The 17103-nt window shown below is 36.9% G+C and overlaps 1 long non-coding RNA gene across 1 annotated transcript in view; it reads right to left on the bottom strand.

The window, feature by feature from the left end:
* The window catches only part of LOC131087032 (uncharacterized), an 85414-nt gene extending 71250 nt beyond the window's left edge, over nucleotides 1–14164 (bottom strand). The window contains exon 1 of the long non-coding RNA XR_009114829.1: nucleotides 13407–14164. This is a non-coding gene — a long non-coding RNA (uncharacterized LOC131087032). The remainder of the gene's footprint in view (nucleotides 1–13406) is intronic.
* Nucleotides 14165–17103: the final 2939 nt, after the last annotated feature.

Here is a 17103-nt window from a genome sequence, read left to right as displayed (position 1 = left end):
GGTAGAGTACCTAATTTGAAAGAACTTATACCATCAGTTAAGCAAGATTTTTTAAGGAAAAGGAAATATTTAGTTGTCAGCATCCTAACAGTTCAAACTGAAGTGTAATCCTTGGGACCACCCATGTGTTACTTGTCATTAATAAATGACAACAAATGACAATAAATTATGACATCCACATAACCTGTACACTCCTTTACAATGTGACAACACAGAAAGAGTTTTGGTTTAGTTTCATTATTTGGATTTATATTATTTAAATTAAAACAAACAAACAAAAACATCTGCAACAACTCACCAGAACCACTAAGCTGCATTCAGATTAAATTGTCTGTATAGCATATGGAGATGGCTGGCACCTGTTTGTGGTGAAAACTCAGACTCCCCAGATTTAAGTGGAGAACAGAAAATTAGTAGAAGAAAGGTACACATATAGAGATAAGCAAGGCACTGACATGGAACATTGAAGAAAGACATATTTTAATACAGTTTTAGGGAGTACATCCCTGGCTGAGGAAAATATCACATCTCATAATTTGCCAGAGAATTCTCATCACTTCACAAATAGTCAGAATTGGTGAGAGAAACAAAACAAAAACACTGAGAACACAATCTATTATCATATCAAATGGGACATCTCCCAGCTGAAACAATATCATTCCACTTTCCTTACTGAGGCAGATATGAGGCAGAAATGCCTCAGAGCTTCTTTCAGGAAAAAGTAAAATGGACTGAAATATTTCAATGCATTATGTACAGAAGCAGAAAAAGATTTTGAGACCAAAAACTTACATTTTTATTAAAACAGATGACGTTTCCCCACTACTTGTTGCTTACAGAACTCTGTTATCATCACATCTCCCCACTTCCCAGGAACAGCAGGTTCAAGAAGGAACTGGAGAGATTACTGTGCAAACAATAAGAAATTATTTCAAGAAGTAACAGCTCAGAGAGAAACAGCCATTCCTGTACTACCAATAACAGTTTATTTTATTTCTTAAGTACTTGAGTTCCTTTTGTGTATGGCTGTGAAGGGAAGCTTCACTTCAGTGCACTCCAAAGATCCAAACCCCAGAAGATGATAGAATAATTTAAATTAAAAAATATTTAAGGCCTTATTCCCTCCAGCCTCTTGATCTTCATATTTCAGTTCTGATGTTTCTCATTTCAGCTTCCCTAAAATGATGAATACCTCTGGGATCCACACAGAACCCAAACCATCAGAACAAGAAGGGATGACAGAGATGTCCCATATTTGGCCATGTAAAAACCAAAAGGAAAATATTAAGGTGCCACAAAATATTGTGCCAAAAACTGAATTGAAGTAAAAATTAGTGTTTCCTAAGTGAAGGCAATGGGACAGGAGAAAATCTTATCATAGTCTAGGTAGAGGAACATGAATTTTAGATCTGTTAAGAAAAGAAGGATCGAATTTCCACACTGCTTAAGTATTGGTTAGAAGGATACAGATGAGAATGCTTTTATGAATAAGATCAACAGGCATAGTTTCAGATTTTAAAGGATTTGAGAATAGCTTTAAATACATGCACACTCATAGGAACCTGGTAACATTGCCCAATAAGTAACTAATAGATTTGTGGAGAATTTTTTCTTGTATAGCAACAGGAAAGACATAAAATTGCATCTCCTTAAGAAGAAAAACATTTAAGTCCCAATTCCCATAGTCATGAGGAGGCTTGTAAATATTTTTACATACTTTAATAGCATCCAATTATAATTTTGTGCTAATTGCTTTAATCAGCCCAACCTGAAGTGTTATAGTATTTTTCCATAATTAAGGAGTACCACATGACAACCAGCGCTTTTCAGAGCTATTACAGTACTTTCTAATGCTATAATAAACAAAGATCATGCATCTTAATTATAAACAATAAAAATTCCATACACATTTAATTATATGCTACAGTGAAATTCCCATAACTTTAAAAAAAGCTCTGCCATGATTATTAAGATGTTGCTAATATGAGCTCACACTAATGGGCTGTGCCCACTATTAATGTCAATGCAAACAGTTTACATCAGGAATCTGTATCTCCAATTTAAATGTTAATGGACTGACTCTTTTTCATTTATAGTGCAAGAAAAGGATAAAGCTGCTGAAGCCAATGAGATTATGTGAAACTGCTAACTAGCTTATTACTAGCTCTGTCTCCAAATGCATAGAATGGAATATAACCAATTCTCTCATACCTATATCCTTATGTCCTGCCAAAACAAAGAAAAGCATATCCCTAATACCAGTACATACTGCATTTGAATCAGAGCAAAATTATAGGTCTTTCATGTGAATGAGGCTAATAAATAAATATCTTAACTTGTATAAACCATGGATTACCTTTAGGCCAAAGGTTAACAGGGCATGTTCCAGTCCAGCACATGAAACGTGAGCAGACACCAAGGCAGCAGTGCCATGCTACTCATCCCTTCTGCAGTTCCCAAAGCAGCAGCTCCTTCTCCAAGGGGTCTGTGGGGAGGAACTGCAGTGATGGACAAGTGCTGAAGCATCGCTGTTCACTCTGGATGCCACTAGTGGATGCCTCCCCAGCACACAATTATAGGTTTGAACAGGGATCACTCATGATTTTAAGAGATGAGTTTAGATATTATTTCCAAAAAAAAGCTAATTTCTGAAATTTGCTCTCTGTGAGTGTATGACATGACACTCACTAGATAAATGCCTTTGACATACACAGTTTACATATCAGCTCCGTTTTTCAGACAGATCAGACTATTCTCTCACACCAGATAATGTGATACAAGATAGTATCACAGTGACAATTCAGATGGCAAATAAAGAACCATGTATAAATAAATCTGTCTATAAAACAATGCCCAGAAAAGCAATTTGTATTGTTATAAATATTGCTAAGATCTTCATAATAATTTAGAAAAAAAATTTAAAAGGGATAGTTTTGCATTAAAACACCATTTAGCTGAACAGCTGCCCTATTTCAGGTACTTCCTGTTCTATTTTGATTCTGTACTTTCACAAGCCAGAGAAACCAGGTTCCATTCTATTTTCCTTCTTGGCCTCAGCAACACACACATTGACATGTCCTCTTGAAGCCTGTTACCAGTTCCCACAACTTATATCACCTCATAATAAACCCATGATAAGACTACCAGGGGACAAATCTCACGAGAAAAGGTAAAGGTATTCTCCCCTTCCCTATCTCAATATTATTGTGCCCCCAGTTTACAGCCACTGTCATCATGAGCTGTAGGAACCTCTACTTCCAAGAAGTTCCTATAGTCTAAAGCAGGAATGTCAAGGGAGGTATTTGTGCTGTGTTTTCTGCATTTCCCTTCCAGAATTTCTTTCTTCCTCTCATTTTCTCTTTGCTTCTTGCCAGCAGTTTCAGAACAAGCCTTAAGTGCAAAGTAACAGGCATTAATTAGGCCCACTGGTGTGCTGTTCTGCACAAGGAATCCTTCCTTGCCACAAAGAGCTTATAGACCATTATCTCCTTCTTTTATCCTCCATTGTGCTTTTTTTCTTACTGCCTCCTGCCCACCTTTTCTTCCCTGCTATTTAAATTTTAACATAGAGGTTTTGCAATACTCTCTTATTAGAGCTGCAAGAGCTTAGAAAAAAAAAATTTGTATTAAATTAATTATTTTTTATTTAAGACCTCTCAAGACCAAAGAAAGCATCATTAGAAGTGATGGGAGAAATATCTGAGTCCCAATCAGCAAAGACGAAAGTTCTGGAATCAAATGTCAATACTGAGTAAGGAGAATCAGGTTACATGCTTAAACAACACAACTGGAAACTGTAATAATTTAGTGACTTCTTTGCTAGTCAGTGATAACACCCTAGGGATATTATGGTATTTAAAAGATGATCTTAGACTACATATTCAGGCCACTTCTTAGAGCACATCTCCTTTCCTGGCCAGCAGCACTCTCAAACTCTCACCCACAAGACATGTTCCCTTGTGTGACCATCCTTCTGCAGCATCAAAGTAGGACAGTTCTAAGGAGAAAAGATAAAATGAATTCCACTGTGCTTGGTTATGTCTATGAAATTGTAATATTTGCTTTTTCCTGACTGCTGAGGTTTGCGTGCCCCATATCTTCCTCTCTTAGAAACAACTTCAAACTTCCCTGGTCATTTTGAGATTCAAGGTTGGCCTTTGCAGCCTCACTTCCCTTCTTTCCATTTCAGAAGAGTAAAATGCCAAATTTCCTGCAAAAACTAGGAGAAAAGAAAGACATTGCAGCACAGGACAGGCAAAGTGCTTGATATCTTTATTTCCATCAGCAAGAGGAAAAATAATTATTTCTGAAGGTTCTGTAAGTCCTTAAAACAACTAGAAAAGCATAGTTGCCTGAAGATAAATGTATTCTTCCCTAATCCCTTTGTAACACATGGACTACCATGTACTATTGGTGATCCATGAACCACAGCTGGCCAGTCTCATTTCAGACCCCCAGAGATTAAACCTATCAGATTGTCAGCCTCCTGACAGACTGGGACTTGCTGAAAAGAATGAATTTTCCACGGTATTATTTAAGTGTCACTAACCTCATCTAAGGTCTTCTGGAAAAAGAGCTTTTCCCACTTGACTACACTTGGTCCTTGTTGTGTCACCGTTTCAACTGTGAATGCTAAATTTTGCCCCTACAAGCTTACATACAGTTTTGATTGCCTTCAGTGTGCATTTACTCCAAGTACACATGTACCAAAGTGGAGTGACAGTGCTACTACTCTGAGAAAAACAGATTAATATCAGGCACTGAGTGCACTAATTGAACACTGCACTGGTCCCAGCACCAAGTGATTAAAAATCCAAGGCACCTTCAGAGAGAACAGAAAGTAGATAATTTTCTTCCTCAGAAACTAAATTGCAACTAATGTTTCTGCTCGCACTAAAACAGCTGAATACATCACTCTTCTTTAAAGGATTTGAACTCAGAAATCTTCTTAACTATGTGGAGATCACTTCAAACACTTTTAGGCTGGTTTTTGGAGATCATCATAAGCATGTTGGCAGCTTTTGTTCTCATCCAGGGATTTTCCAGAGAGCAAAACACACCATTTTTTCACTGGTTCCTTAATACTGACATTGCCTGCAATGTGGGCAATCATCTTACTTGCTCTAACATAATTTCTCTTCTACAGTTCCAGTACCAGCCCCAGATGCTCCATACATCCAAAATCTGCCCACAGTAAATTGAGATTCAAGGAATAATCTGCAGGTGTTAAGAGCAGTTAAGGAAAAAACAAGAGTGTGTCATATAGAAGGAATATATGCCATTCCTGGAATATATTAATGACCCAGGAACAGGTGAGAATTTTGAGAGGCCAAGAAAGACATTGCTTTCCTTCCTCCCTTATTTCAATACCTTATTTTGAATTGCAATTCGACTACTTATTCATTAAAGTATTTTCTAGGATCAGTAAGATTGGTAGAATTTGTACCTGACCAGGATTGGTACGATGAGGGCCATTATGAACATTCTAATGCTGGTCTCCAATACTCCTTATTTGAGTATCTGTCAGAATACTTGTTATAAACTTTTTACAGAATTTGTAGCTGTCATTTCAATTGCTTTGGGATGAAATGTGACCTGTTTCCATCCAAGCGGAAGCCTTTCAGGCTGTCTGTGTGAAACAGACCAGAAATAGAAGTGTTTTCTTCATTGTAGATGCAGCTTCTCACACCAATCCCAATTTAAACCAGAAATATCACAAACAAATCTAAAAGGTGCAGACTTCAAATCAAGATTAGGAGTTTTACATTTGTCAATCAGCTGCTGAGCTAATGTTCTCTGGTACAGAAGAGAGTGGGAACACATCAACCATTTTGGGAAACCATGTTCAGACACTACAGTGCAACAGTTCCAGCCCTGGCATTGGAAGCAAGCTCATTATGGCAGGGCCTGCCTGGCTTTCACAGCAGCGTTTGACTCACAAGGACCATCCCAATCACAGGTCCTTGGCAAGGCTTGTCCCAGTCCTACCTCACAGCCTCTTGGGCACAGCTTGCCCCAGCTACTGTTGTTTGCTCTTGAAGTAAGTTTCAAGAGTCACAGCTCCATTCTTGCATCCTTCCACAGTGCCTAAAAATTTGAAATAGCACCTTCTGCCACAGGCAGTATTTTTTCTACTGCAGGAAAAAAAAATGTAAGCATACTTCTTAAAACCCTAGGTTTTATGTTCCAGTTAGGCAAATAATTACAGGTTTTATTACACAACAACTAAAAAAAAAAAAAATTAATTTTCATAGGTTCTCCAGAACATATTTTAATTTTCACCATGTTCTCCAGAATTTGCCTCATCTTTATATAGTATCATAAATATAGCAATAATCAAAATTGGCAGCAATAAATAATTAATCTTATATTGGGATTTTATTAGACTAGAAGACGGCTCAAGCTGCTGAGCTGCATCTTCACAGGACTGTTACATGACAATTTGCTGGAAATTTTTGATTCTTTATAAGCCTGCAGGCAATACTCAAATTTCAATTCTTTCTAAAAGTTCTAGTTTAGTTATAGACATCAACTTAGGAACTAATCAGAAATGTGTACAAGAAGTAGAGTTACAACAGCATTCTAATCAAATAACCTAATTCATTCCTATTTAGGCCAAGAGATGCATCATGGTCCCTGCTGACACAAGGAACGTGGAAGTGTTAAAAACCACAATCTTCTATTTCAGCAAACAAAACATTTAGATCATTAGGCAGTCAACAAAGAAGATTTCTTTGGAACCATCTCCTTTTCCTCCCTCTCAACACTTCAGCCTTTGGTGATGAAGAGAGCGTATTGGACCAACCTTACCCTATGTCCCCTTTTCATCATCCAGCAAATTACAGCTTACAGGCTTCTGCAAAGTCTGTTTGTGCCACTTACTCATACAAGCAGTAACACTTTTCAGTGTGAATGCCATGCCAGGAGCCCATAAATGAGACATTTAAACAGGCAAAGATGAATAAAAGCTACTTCCATAGTATTTTAATGTGACCTAGAAACTGGGAATTGAAACAGCGCTGACAGTGGGAACTCAAGATTTTGCAATCAGAGGGTTTGTAATAGGCTCTGAACACCAGGGAAAGAGAAACTGGCTATTTTGTATTAGAGAAGTAGTTACAAGAAATTTTTGCAGAGAAAAAACGTGGGAAATACAATGAAGGAACAATTTTTGTAAGCTTCAGCCCAAACTTTTTTTGGATGGGTGTCATAATCAGAATAGATTTCAACAAATCTATTAGGGTCTGGAAATGAGCGCTAATTCTTGCTGAGGAAGTAGCACAGGTTATATGAACAAACTGGAACATTCTAACACTGGTGTTACTTCATTGAATATAAAATATAGATGGGCTTGATCATTTAATATTTTCAGTAGGTATTCCCTACCTCTGATTTTCAAAAAGAGACTTACCAGAGTAAGAATAGTCTCTCTCAGTCTCAGATATTTTCCCCCACTGTCTTGAACACACAGTAATTTTAAAGCATTTTAAATACACACAAAAGTGTTTTAAAGGTTGTGTATTTAATTTAACTTGAAGGACCAAGATTTCCTTCCTAGTAATCAGGAAAAAAAATTACAAATGCAGAATCTGAAATGTTCCAAGTTTACCAAACACAGTGAAAAGGAAACAGTTCTGTTCCTTTGCCATGCCTGAAAACAATGATATCCCAAATTCTGCCAGAGGAAAAACAAATGACCAAAGAACCACAACACTACTGTCCCAGCAATTCACCCTACACAGCTCCTCCAGCCCCACAGCACAGCTCAGCACTGATAACCCCCACTGATGCCTCTTCGTGGCTCAACCCTTATCAGCAGACAGGCCAGAAACACATCACATGAAACAGTTTGAGGACTGAGCCACACAACGCTCTGGAAATGCTTTCCACACTCTGAGCTCAGTTTCAGTAGCCAGCAGAGTACTAGCACTAGCCAGTGCTGCTTCAGGATGGCTGGAGAGAAAAGTGTTCGAACAGGTCACAGGTCAGGGAAATATCAGTACTTAAACTTACCACTGATAGCTTAGAGTGGTCTGGCTGAGCAGGCTGTGATTTTTTTTTTTACAGGTGTACAGAATTATTCAGAAATTAATTCTATCAAGTGCAGCTTCAATATTTCCCATGGAGAGCAAATAAAAGCAATGTTTAGCTACCTGCACTAAATTCTTGATGAATCCATAGTGACAGAGTATTTTAGAACTGAACAATGAATATATTGATGAAGTTGAGATCAGCTCTTGGACAATGCAATAATTTGCAAAGAAGAATAAATTTTTGATCTAAAGAGTTCACTAAGTTACTTACCACTTAATCAAAAAGCACAGTCTTTTCTAACTGCCCTCAAAAGCACTTCATAGTAGCAATGAACAGATTTACAATCCATCTTTGATTTAGGCAGAAGTTCATTGCAACCATCTGAGACATCTGCCTCTTAAAACATATTCTGGGTGTCTGTCATATATTGCCCCTCTGATAACTGCTATTGAGAATTTGCACAATTCTGGTGACAACTGAGGGGATTGCTTTTTTCGTCATTAAGAGACTTCTCATTCCAGAAACTCAAAAGTTGGACATTTGCTGGATAAGTATAAGTCATCTTTTCTGTTCAAGAGACTATTTTTTTTTCCAGTTTAACAGCATCCTGCACTGTAACACTTGACCTTGGAAATATTAAGAAAAAATAATCCAACCAAAACAAAATAAGAAAAGCAAAAAAACACATACACATCCAAAAAACCACCAGCAGCACAAGAAGGAGCACAAGAAACTTCTCACTTGGTTTCATCTCCTAATCCATCATCAACTAGTTGAAGAACTAGGGTGAGTTGTTCTCTATCACCATGAAAGAGTTCAATTTCACAGTACTAAAACTCACCACTTCACAGCAATAGCTTTGATGACACACCAGGGTAAAGCCTTTATAATATAAAGCATGGATACCAGGAATAAATACTCTTCTGAGGTCAAGGGAATTGGATTGCATAGAAAAATAAGACCTCAAAAGCAGTATAATAGAGGTATTCAGGGTGATGGAAGTGCTCAATAAAATAGAGCTTTAGATATTTTTACACTGATGAAATAAAAAATTTAAAGGATCACTCACTACTTAAGAAAAGAGGAATAGCAAAACATAAGCAGATTAAGCCAGGTAGTTAAAATGTAATATAGCACTTGTTTTTTTCACAAGAAATATAAGCTGATACACTACAACTGTGTAAAGAGAGATAGTTCCTGAATGCCTCAGCTAGCCAGTGTTACAGTTTCTCATGGTAGAATTTTATGTGTTTAAAGAAAGATGGCAAAGCTGAAGTTACTGCAGTTAGAGATCCATCAGGGAGGATGTGACCCTCCTTTAACAACACAGTTATCACACCTCCATCAGGCAGCACATTGATTTGGCATGCTTAAATCTATCATTATCTTTTCTGATTAATATCAAAATTGCTGCCTGCTGATCACTTAAGTAAAGGGGCTTTTGTGTGGGGGAAAGGGCTGACAAAGATCTGATGTTAAGGCACAAAGAAATAGAGAGACAAACAGGGAGTTCCATTTTCAAGAGAATACCCTTTCAAGACATTATCCCCCAGGGCCACTGTAACAGAATGCTGTATTTAAATCAGCAGGTCGTGCACTAGAAGATGGTTTAACTGCTAATTAACACTAGATGATATGCTGAAAATTACATGCTAATTAATTCTCTGTAGATCTAAGTGCCCTTCCTTCTACATCATTTTCAGTGAACATATTAACATGGGGAATAGAATGGCATTAATTACAGATTCACATGACAAACATGTGAAGCTATATTAAATAGTTGATGGAGGTTAACTAAAAAGAAAGATGTGGGTCAAAGTTGTAGACCACAGGCCACAGTAGCATAAAGATACCCCACATTAAAAAGAAGAGGGCATATATTACCCATTCAATCTTCCTGTCAGTTTGATGTTGCTCTCTTGTATTAGATTTTCTTGCAGGAAGATCACTATTCTGAAAATTGGATTCATCTGGGCAGAATAGTCTCACAAAATGAAGGCAAGAAATGGAAAGTAAATAATCTCGTTCTTTTAGAAAGTGACAGTGATTACAGGTTTGGGTGGTTTCTTTTTTATAATGTAACTATTAACCATCCCCACATCACAAGAATTTGAAAATAGCAGAGAAATCAGTTATGTAGGTTATAGAAATAGCTAAAGAATCAATATGCTAAATATTGGTGCAATAGTCCCACTATAGAATAAAAGAAGCCTTTTAAGTCAAATATGTATGATAAACATATACAGAGTTACTGATTTTTTAGCTTGTAATTTAAGGTCTGGAGCTTCCCCAAATAAAGTAAAATCCAATCACTACAAACAAATCAAACATTCAAATGTAAGATATTGCCCATACTTCAAGGGTCTCAAACTCCAAATACAAGCTATAGGTTAATCCAACTCAGAGGTTGAAAAATTATACAGAAAAAGCAGTTATAATGCTAAAATTACATTTTTTGTTTGTCAGATAATGAAACACCTACATGCATGGCTATTTCTGTAGTTCAAAATCTTGAGACTTTTTCCTTCCAACAAAAGCACTGGTAATTTGTCATTAGAGAAACATTAGTTACCAAGGCCTTTCCTTAAATTCTTTCCTTGATACTGATAGAAATAGATAGATGGATGTCAATGTCCTTTATTTTCCCCATAGAAAGCCACCTCTTCAGTCAACATATATCTTTGAATTAAAAAATAAGCAACAAAAACAAAAGCCACACACAAAAACAAAAGTGCAAGGCTTCCTAAAAATTAAAATTTTACCTCCATAATGTACATTTGTCTATTGGAATTGAAAATTTCTGCTGTCTTTATACACCTGAATAAGATCATTTGGGGAACTTTATTAAAAGTAATGCTCATCTCTAAATAACAGATAGAAAAAGGAGAATATTACAGCAGTTTTGTTTTATTTGATTTTAATAGCACAATAGCTAACACCAAATTAGGAATCAGGGAATTTGGTGCATGGACACTAATAACCAAAACTTGTGCCCCAGAGGACTAAACTTTTATTTGTTCATGGTCTCCAGGGAAAATAGCTGACATTTAGTCATCTTAGAGTTTCCAGATTAAGAACCAGAACATGTCCACATGTATAGATAGTTCACTATCCAAAATGACCAGAATCATCTTTCATAGGAGATGCAGATGCACAACTTCAAATAAAGCTTTTCTCCCTAGCGCAGAGTAGTAACAAAACTTTACTGTATGTTTAACATTTTTCTTGTTGTAGGATGTTGTTAATAAGTATTTAACTCTGCTATATAATGTAAAATACAAAAATCCAGAAAAAGAATACAGCCAGAATTTTTTACTTTGCTAGAGAAAGCCACAGAACACATGCAAAACAGTTCCAGGTGGATCAATAGAAAGCAAAAATAAAGCCTTACCACAGCTTGTTGAAGCTTTGTAGTTCTCTGACCAAAGGAAACATCCACTATTAAAAATCTTTTTACAAAGACTTTGGCACGTGCCTGCCTAAATCAGCTTTTAAAGCTGGCAAGAAAACACCAAAGAGCTTAGTAAGATACTGAATGGATGGAGTATAAAAGAGAAAATTGGTGGTGGGATGGGATATAAAGCAGATGAGAAATCAGATTTAGGTGAATCTAGTTTAGGCTGATCATCAGTCTCTGATTCAGCTCTAACCACTGCACCTGGTCTCATTTGAGAAGTCCTTACTGCACTAATTTCATTTCACATTTTCCATCCAAGATATTCAGAATTATAAGGAAAACATACTGTAGGCAGTATGTAACTGTCCATAAGCCCCTTTGGTCATGACAATAACCTTTGTGGAGATTCCTTATCTTGGAAGGGTGATCCTCTAAAGCACTGATGAACTTTGAATACAGCTTTAAAGTTTTTAATGACAGTTCCTGCACAGCTGGGTGAGCTGAGAGGTGTGTTAAGTAAATTAAAAAGTTGTGTAAAGTAGTTATGCAACTGCAGCCAGGTGTAACATGTCATTAGCAGAGCAAAGTTACCAACAGCTACACATCTCACCTCTTTGTTCCAAACAGTGTCGCTTTTGCAGATGGATTACATTTACTAAATATTTGAAACCATTCTTAGAATAAATGAGTGAAAACAATTGTTCCCAGATGGGTGTTTTTTATATGCCTCCCCTTTTCCATCACATCTCTTCCTTCAAGGGTCCTCATGCATTAGGCCCCAGCTGTATTCACAGACTTTCACAGCAGCTCTGTATTTATAGACACAAAAAGAATTTGAACTCTGCTTCCTTGCACACTGAGGTTTGCATCACATCTGCTACTGTCAGACAGTCAGGTATTGTCTAACCACCCACCCTGTGCAAGACAGGCAGAGAACACTTAGCAGAAACTGATGAGGTTCTCCTTGACCCCACCACTAACCAGAGGGTTTTGAACCCTGCAAAACTTACCTTCCAATGAGGAGACAACGCAAAAAATCCTTCATTCCCTCCCCACAGCCGTTTTTACCTTTAGGGCTTTCTAACAACTAGGCTGCAATATTTTTCAAGCATGAGTAACTCTAGTAGTATCTATTGTTTCTTGAAGACATTTTCTTCACTAAGAAGCACCTACTGAGATACTTAAGTGGGATTTCTATGGCTTTTTTGCCAACATTTAAGTTAGGAACCATTAACACAAATGTAAAACATCATAACTAAGCCCACAGGGAGCCTTCTGAGCCCTCTTGGCCACAACTGCTCTGAGAGAAGCCCTGCAGACCCATTATATATGGTATTTTCTAGATATATGATATCTGACTTAAAAAATGTAAGACTTTTCCACATTGTTTACAATTTTAAGCTTGAATTCCTTACAGGAACAGAGATCACCAAAAAACCCAACTACAAACATCTTCTGTACCAGTTGAGGAGGGGTGGGTTAGCCTTGAAAAGGCAACATCATTCCACTGTGGGGGTATGCAGTTTCTTCTATTTGAAATCTAATCTGAAATCTCTTCACCTTAACTTCTTCCTTCCTTGCAGTCTGTGAGAATACATCTTTACGAAACAAGTTCCAAAGATTGTTGTAACAAATATCTGCTGAGTACATCATAGTGGTAGAATTTCTATTTCTTAAATATTAAAAAGAGGATTAAGATAGGGAAAACTAAAAACTACTCCACATCTTGCACTTGTACACTAGTAAGCAGAAGACCAGAATGTTTTCTTTATATGATGAAAATTATCTAAACATAAATAAGCAGGATGGTTTAACCACAGCACATTAAGTGATTAACACATACACTACCTTTTTAACTGGGAGTAACTACTGCTCACCACAAAGCAAGTACCCAGGGAAGCTAGGACCCCATGAGATACTGACACATGTATTTTTATTTAAAGATGTGTATTTACATTGATTTTCAAATACTTACTGTTAGCTTCTTCTATAAATTAGAGAAGTACTCGAGTTTCTGTTAGTGCCTTAACCCTTCACTGCTACAACAAGCTGCAGCAGTTGCTCAGATCATGAAATTTTCTCAAGTTCTGTAAATAACATGGTTAAAAGAATGTGTTAGTTTCTTAACTTGAAGATTAAAAAAAAAGGACTGTATATTTATATACATGTGAATGAGTATTAACTAAAACATACAAGTATATATTGACTACTTAGCTAAATACTAAAAATTCAAGTTGCTCAGTCTCCCTGAATAGGATAATAATGGTATATAAAATTAGTTGAGTCATCACAGTTATAGTCATATCCAGTGGATTTATTTTGCCAAATTTAGAGCCAACATCTAGGAAATACAACATGTTCCAATGAAGAAAAATTCACATTAAGTTTAAGCTTAATCACAGATTAAGTTCACATTTCTTTCTGAAGTTTAAGATGTAGGAAAAACTTGGAAGCACTCACAGAATCAGCGCACCCTTAGCTGTGGGGACAGGTAGAAGTTCTTCAGGGGGAGCCCTGTGGCCAGGGCTGATGCATCCTCCCCTCCACCACAGTTCCTGGGCAGTGCCTGCACTGGCTCCCCTCCCCACCAATTCAGGGGTGCCCAGAGCTCTTCGCAGGCACTGCATGCATCCCTGCTGCTTCCCGGACCAAAGTGGGCTGGAGAGGAACTAAACATTCCAGTGTTCTTTTACAAAACAGGCTTTTACAAAAACCATTGCTCCTCTGAACTACATCCTGCAATTGTTGGTAGCAACACAACATTTTTTTCTCTCCCATCACTTTCCTGCTCTCACTCCAGTCCCCACCAGGGCATTGCTAGGAGCTGATCCCAGTTCACAGGTGGGTGCAGCTGGGGCCTGTGCCCCTTGCAGGCCCTCCTGTGGGGCAGGGCTCACTCTGCTGCCTTTACAGTGCCAGTGCCAGGAGCTGGGTGACACACACAGGGGGATGTGACTCCTCAGTTCACAAAAAATATTCTGAAAACTTGCAGAAATATCAAAGCTATCAGTGTAACACAGGGTGAAGCTTTTGTGCTTCTTAACTCAGCACACCTCTCAGCATGGACAGCAGGAGTTCTGCTCACCTAAGGGCTAAAGAATTTGGCATAGAATATATAAAATTTAAAGTGCCTTTAAAAAAAGACACCCAAGAATTTATGCTGCAGTGCTGAATTAGACAGTACTTATATACCAGCAATTATTTCAGGGTATTTTTCCATTTTTGTCCTGGAGCATGCAGACATATTTTCCAGTGCAGGATAACACAGAAATAAGTACCATAATCTCACTGGTGTCTACTCTTAACATAAAACCAGGAGCATGGCTGTGCCTAAGCTGTTTATTCAGGCCAAGTGCCCAGGGGGTTTTTCTGGGCACCATCACACCCCAGCAGAATCTGTCTGCCCTGGGCAGAGTTTGATCTCCACTATTGAGTTTCTCTCCATCTCTACTACAACTTCTAAAACTTTGATTCCTGCAGGAATCAAATTTAATCTGTTTCAGTATATTTTATGCTCCTCTGATTTATTCAAAGCTGAATAAAAGCATTGCAATACTTAGGTTTCCTATTTTACTTTGGGAACTACATTATTAGTAGCCCCATTCAGGAACTAGATTAACTTGAGCCAAGCAGATTAAAAACCCAAGCTACACCTGTGGTATTCAGCTTGCTCTTTAATCTTATCCACTAAATTAAAAAAGCTCTGGATAAAAATGAGACAGGTTAACCTATCACTTGTCTCATAGAAGGGTCTTTAGGGTAAAAGAAGACTCAGTTCTCCTGCAAGCCTGGTAAATTTTCCCCTTCTTTGCTGAAAAATACCACCTCTGTACCAAACTATTTTACTTCATTGTACAAAACAAACCATCCTTCTGGGCTGTACATGTGAGAAAACTGTTTCACTGTATTGCCAAATACAAAGAAAAACTCTACATTTCTTACATTCGATTGGTACTACATGAAAAATTAAAGTGATTTATTTTTTAAAAATTGTTAATTGATAACCAATAGATTTATTATCTGATATGCCATCATTTAAGATTATTCTTTTTTTATTATAGTCTAGTCACATTCTGATGTTATGTGAGATTTCTTGTTTTTATATTAACTAAAATTGAGTGAAGGGTGAAAATAGTAACTGTATGAAGATATATAGATATAGATTAATGGTTTTAATATAACATGCATATTTGTATATTAGCATATATGAGAGGACCAGCTATTAAATACTTCATTTTACTCTGTATATGGTAGAATATACCTAGATGAGCTCAGACAGATTGAACAATAAAACTAACATGACAAAATGGGTTTTAAGTCAGGAAACAGAACAGTAGAACAATTTCCTGAGTTATTTAAATGCTTTCATTTAAGAAATGTCATTACATACTTGAATTACACTGGAATATAATTATATAAACACCACAAATAACAATGTTTTACCTAGAAAACAGAAGTTAAGGGAGGAGAACTATTTCCTGAAATATTTCTTTATTTTAAGATCAGGTTCTGGTTATTATAAGAAATAAATCAAAAGAAATGTTTTAAATTTCTTTTAGGAGTCTGTGTCCTTTATATTTATACACATACTTATCTTAAAATATCTGATAGGTGAATATTTAGTTCCCTGCAGGTTTAAGATGCAGCCATTACACAAAATCCCTCCTTCTGAATTATTTTGATAACCTTAATCAGAACTTTAGATTCACAATTTAGCATCACTGAGGATACTTATGAAAAGACTGCTTGTGAGCAATTAATTCTAATATTTTCATAGGCTTAGTCAGAGGAGTGCATTTTGCTGCTCACGTGTTCTTGGTTTTGGTATTATATGAGCTAGAAATTTATCACAAAGATCTGCCTGGTGTGTCTAGCTGAAAAGAAGGATAATAGAACAGTATTATCAAAAAATAAAGACTAGATGAACAATCTGAAAATTGTGTTTACTCGAGAATTTCAAATTTAATAGCCTGAGAGGGGCAGATGAAAAAATAATTGTAAAACATGTATTGTAGAATGCTTGCTATCTTCTAGAAATTTTAATATTGAAGTATTTGTAATTGAGCACAAGCTTACTAGCACCACTGATTTCAGGGATTACTGTAAAAATAACTATGAATAGAATTTGAGCCTTATCCAGGCCCAAATCTGAAAGACAACTGTGGCTGTTCTTTCTTCCTTGCTCATGAACCCAAACAACCCTGATTCAAACCAGGCGTGCGTGTTATGAGTAAAGGTCACTGTCCTGCCCATAGTAACAGTATACTGCTAAAAGGACTTTAAGTGGCATTCTGTCACATTGTGACACAAATTATTTCAGTCTCATATATGTATTTCTTCACCAATTATCCCATAAAACTGTACATTATTACCATGAAGTTCACCTCTTCAAAATAATTTTTGTCTTCTATTTAGCATTTGAGAAAAATGCTTGCAAGTAATCTTCTCCCTAGATGAACAGGGCACATGGACAGAGATCCACTCCTCATCTCCCTCCTCTCATAGTCCTTGCTGGTAACACTTGGGTTTGAAATACTACTTAAGTATTTTAAATGCTGTTAATCTAGCAAAAGTTTTTGAGAGCTTTATTTCTCTTTACGCAGACATGAAACAGGGACATTAAAAGAAATGAAAAGAAAGGCAAGTTAGGCTATTCAAATCCCTCAGGATAG

Source organism: Melospiza georgiana, chromosome 9 (assembly GCF_028018845.1).
Source record: "Melospiza georgiana isolate bMelGeo1 chromosome 9, bMelGeo1.pri, whole genome shotgun sequence".
In the NCBI taxonomy this organism is placed as follows: Eukaryota; Metazoa; Chordata; class Aves; order Passeriformes; family Passerellidae; genus Melospiza; species Melospiza georgiana.
The sequence above is the reverse complement of the archived record's forward strand: the minus strand, read 5'-3'. Positions and strand labels throughout refer to the sequence as shown.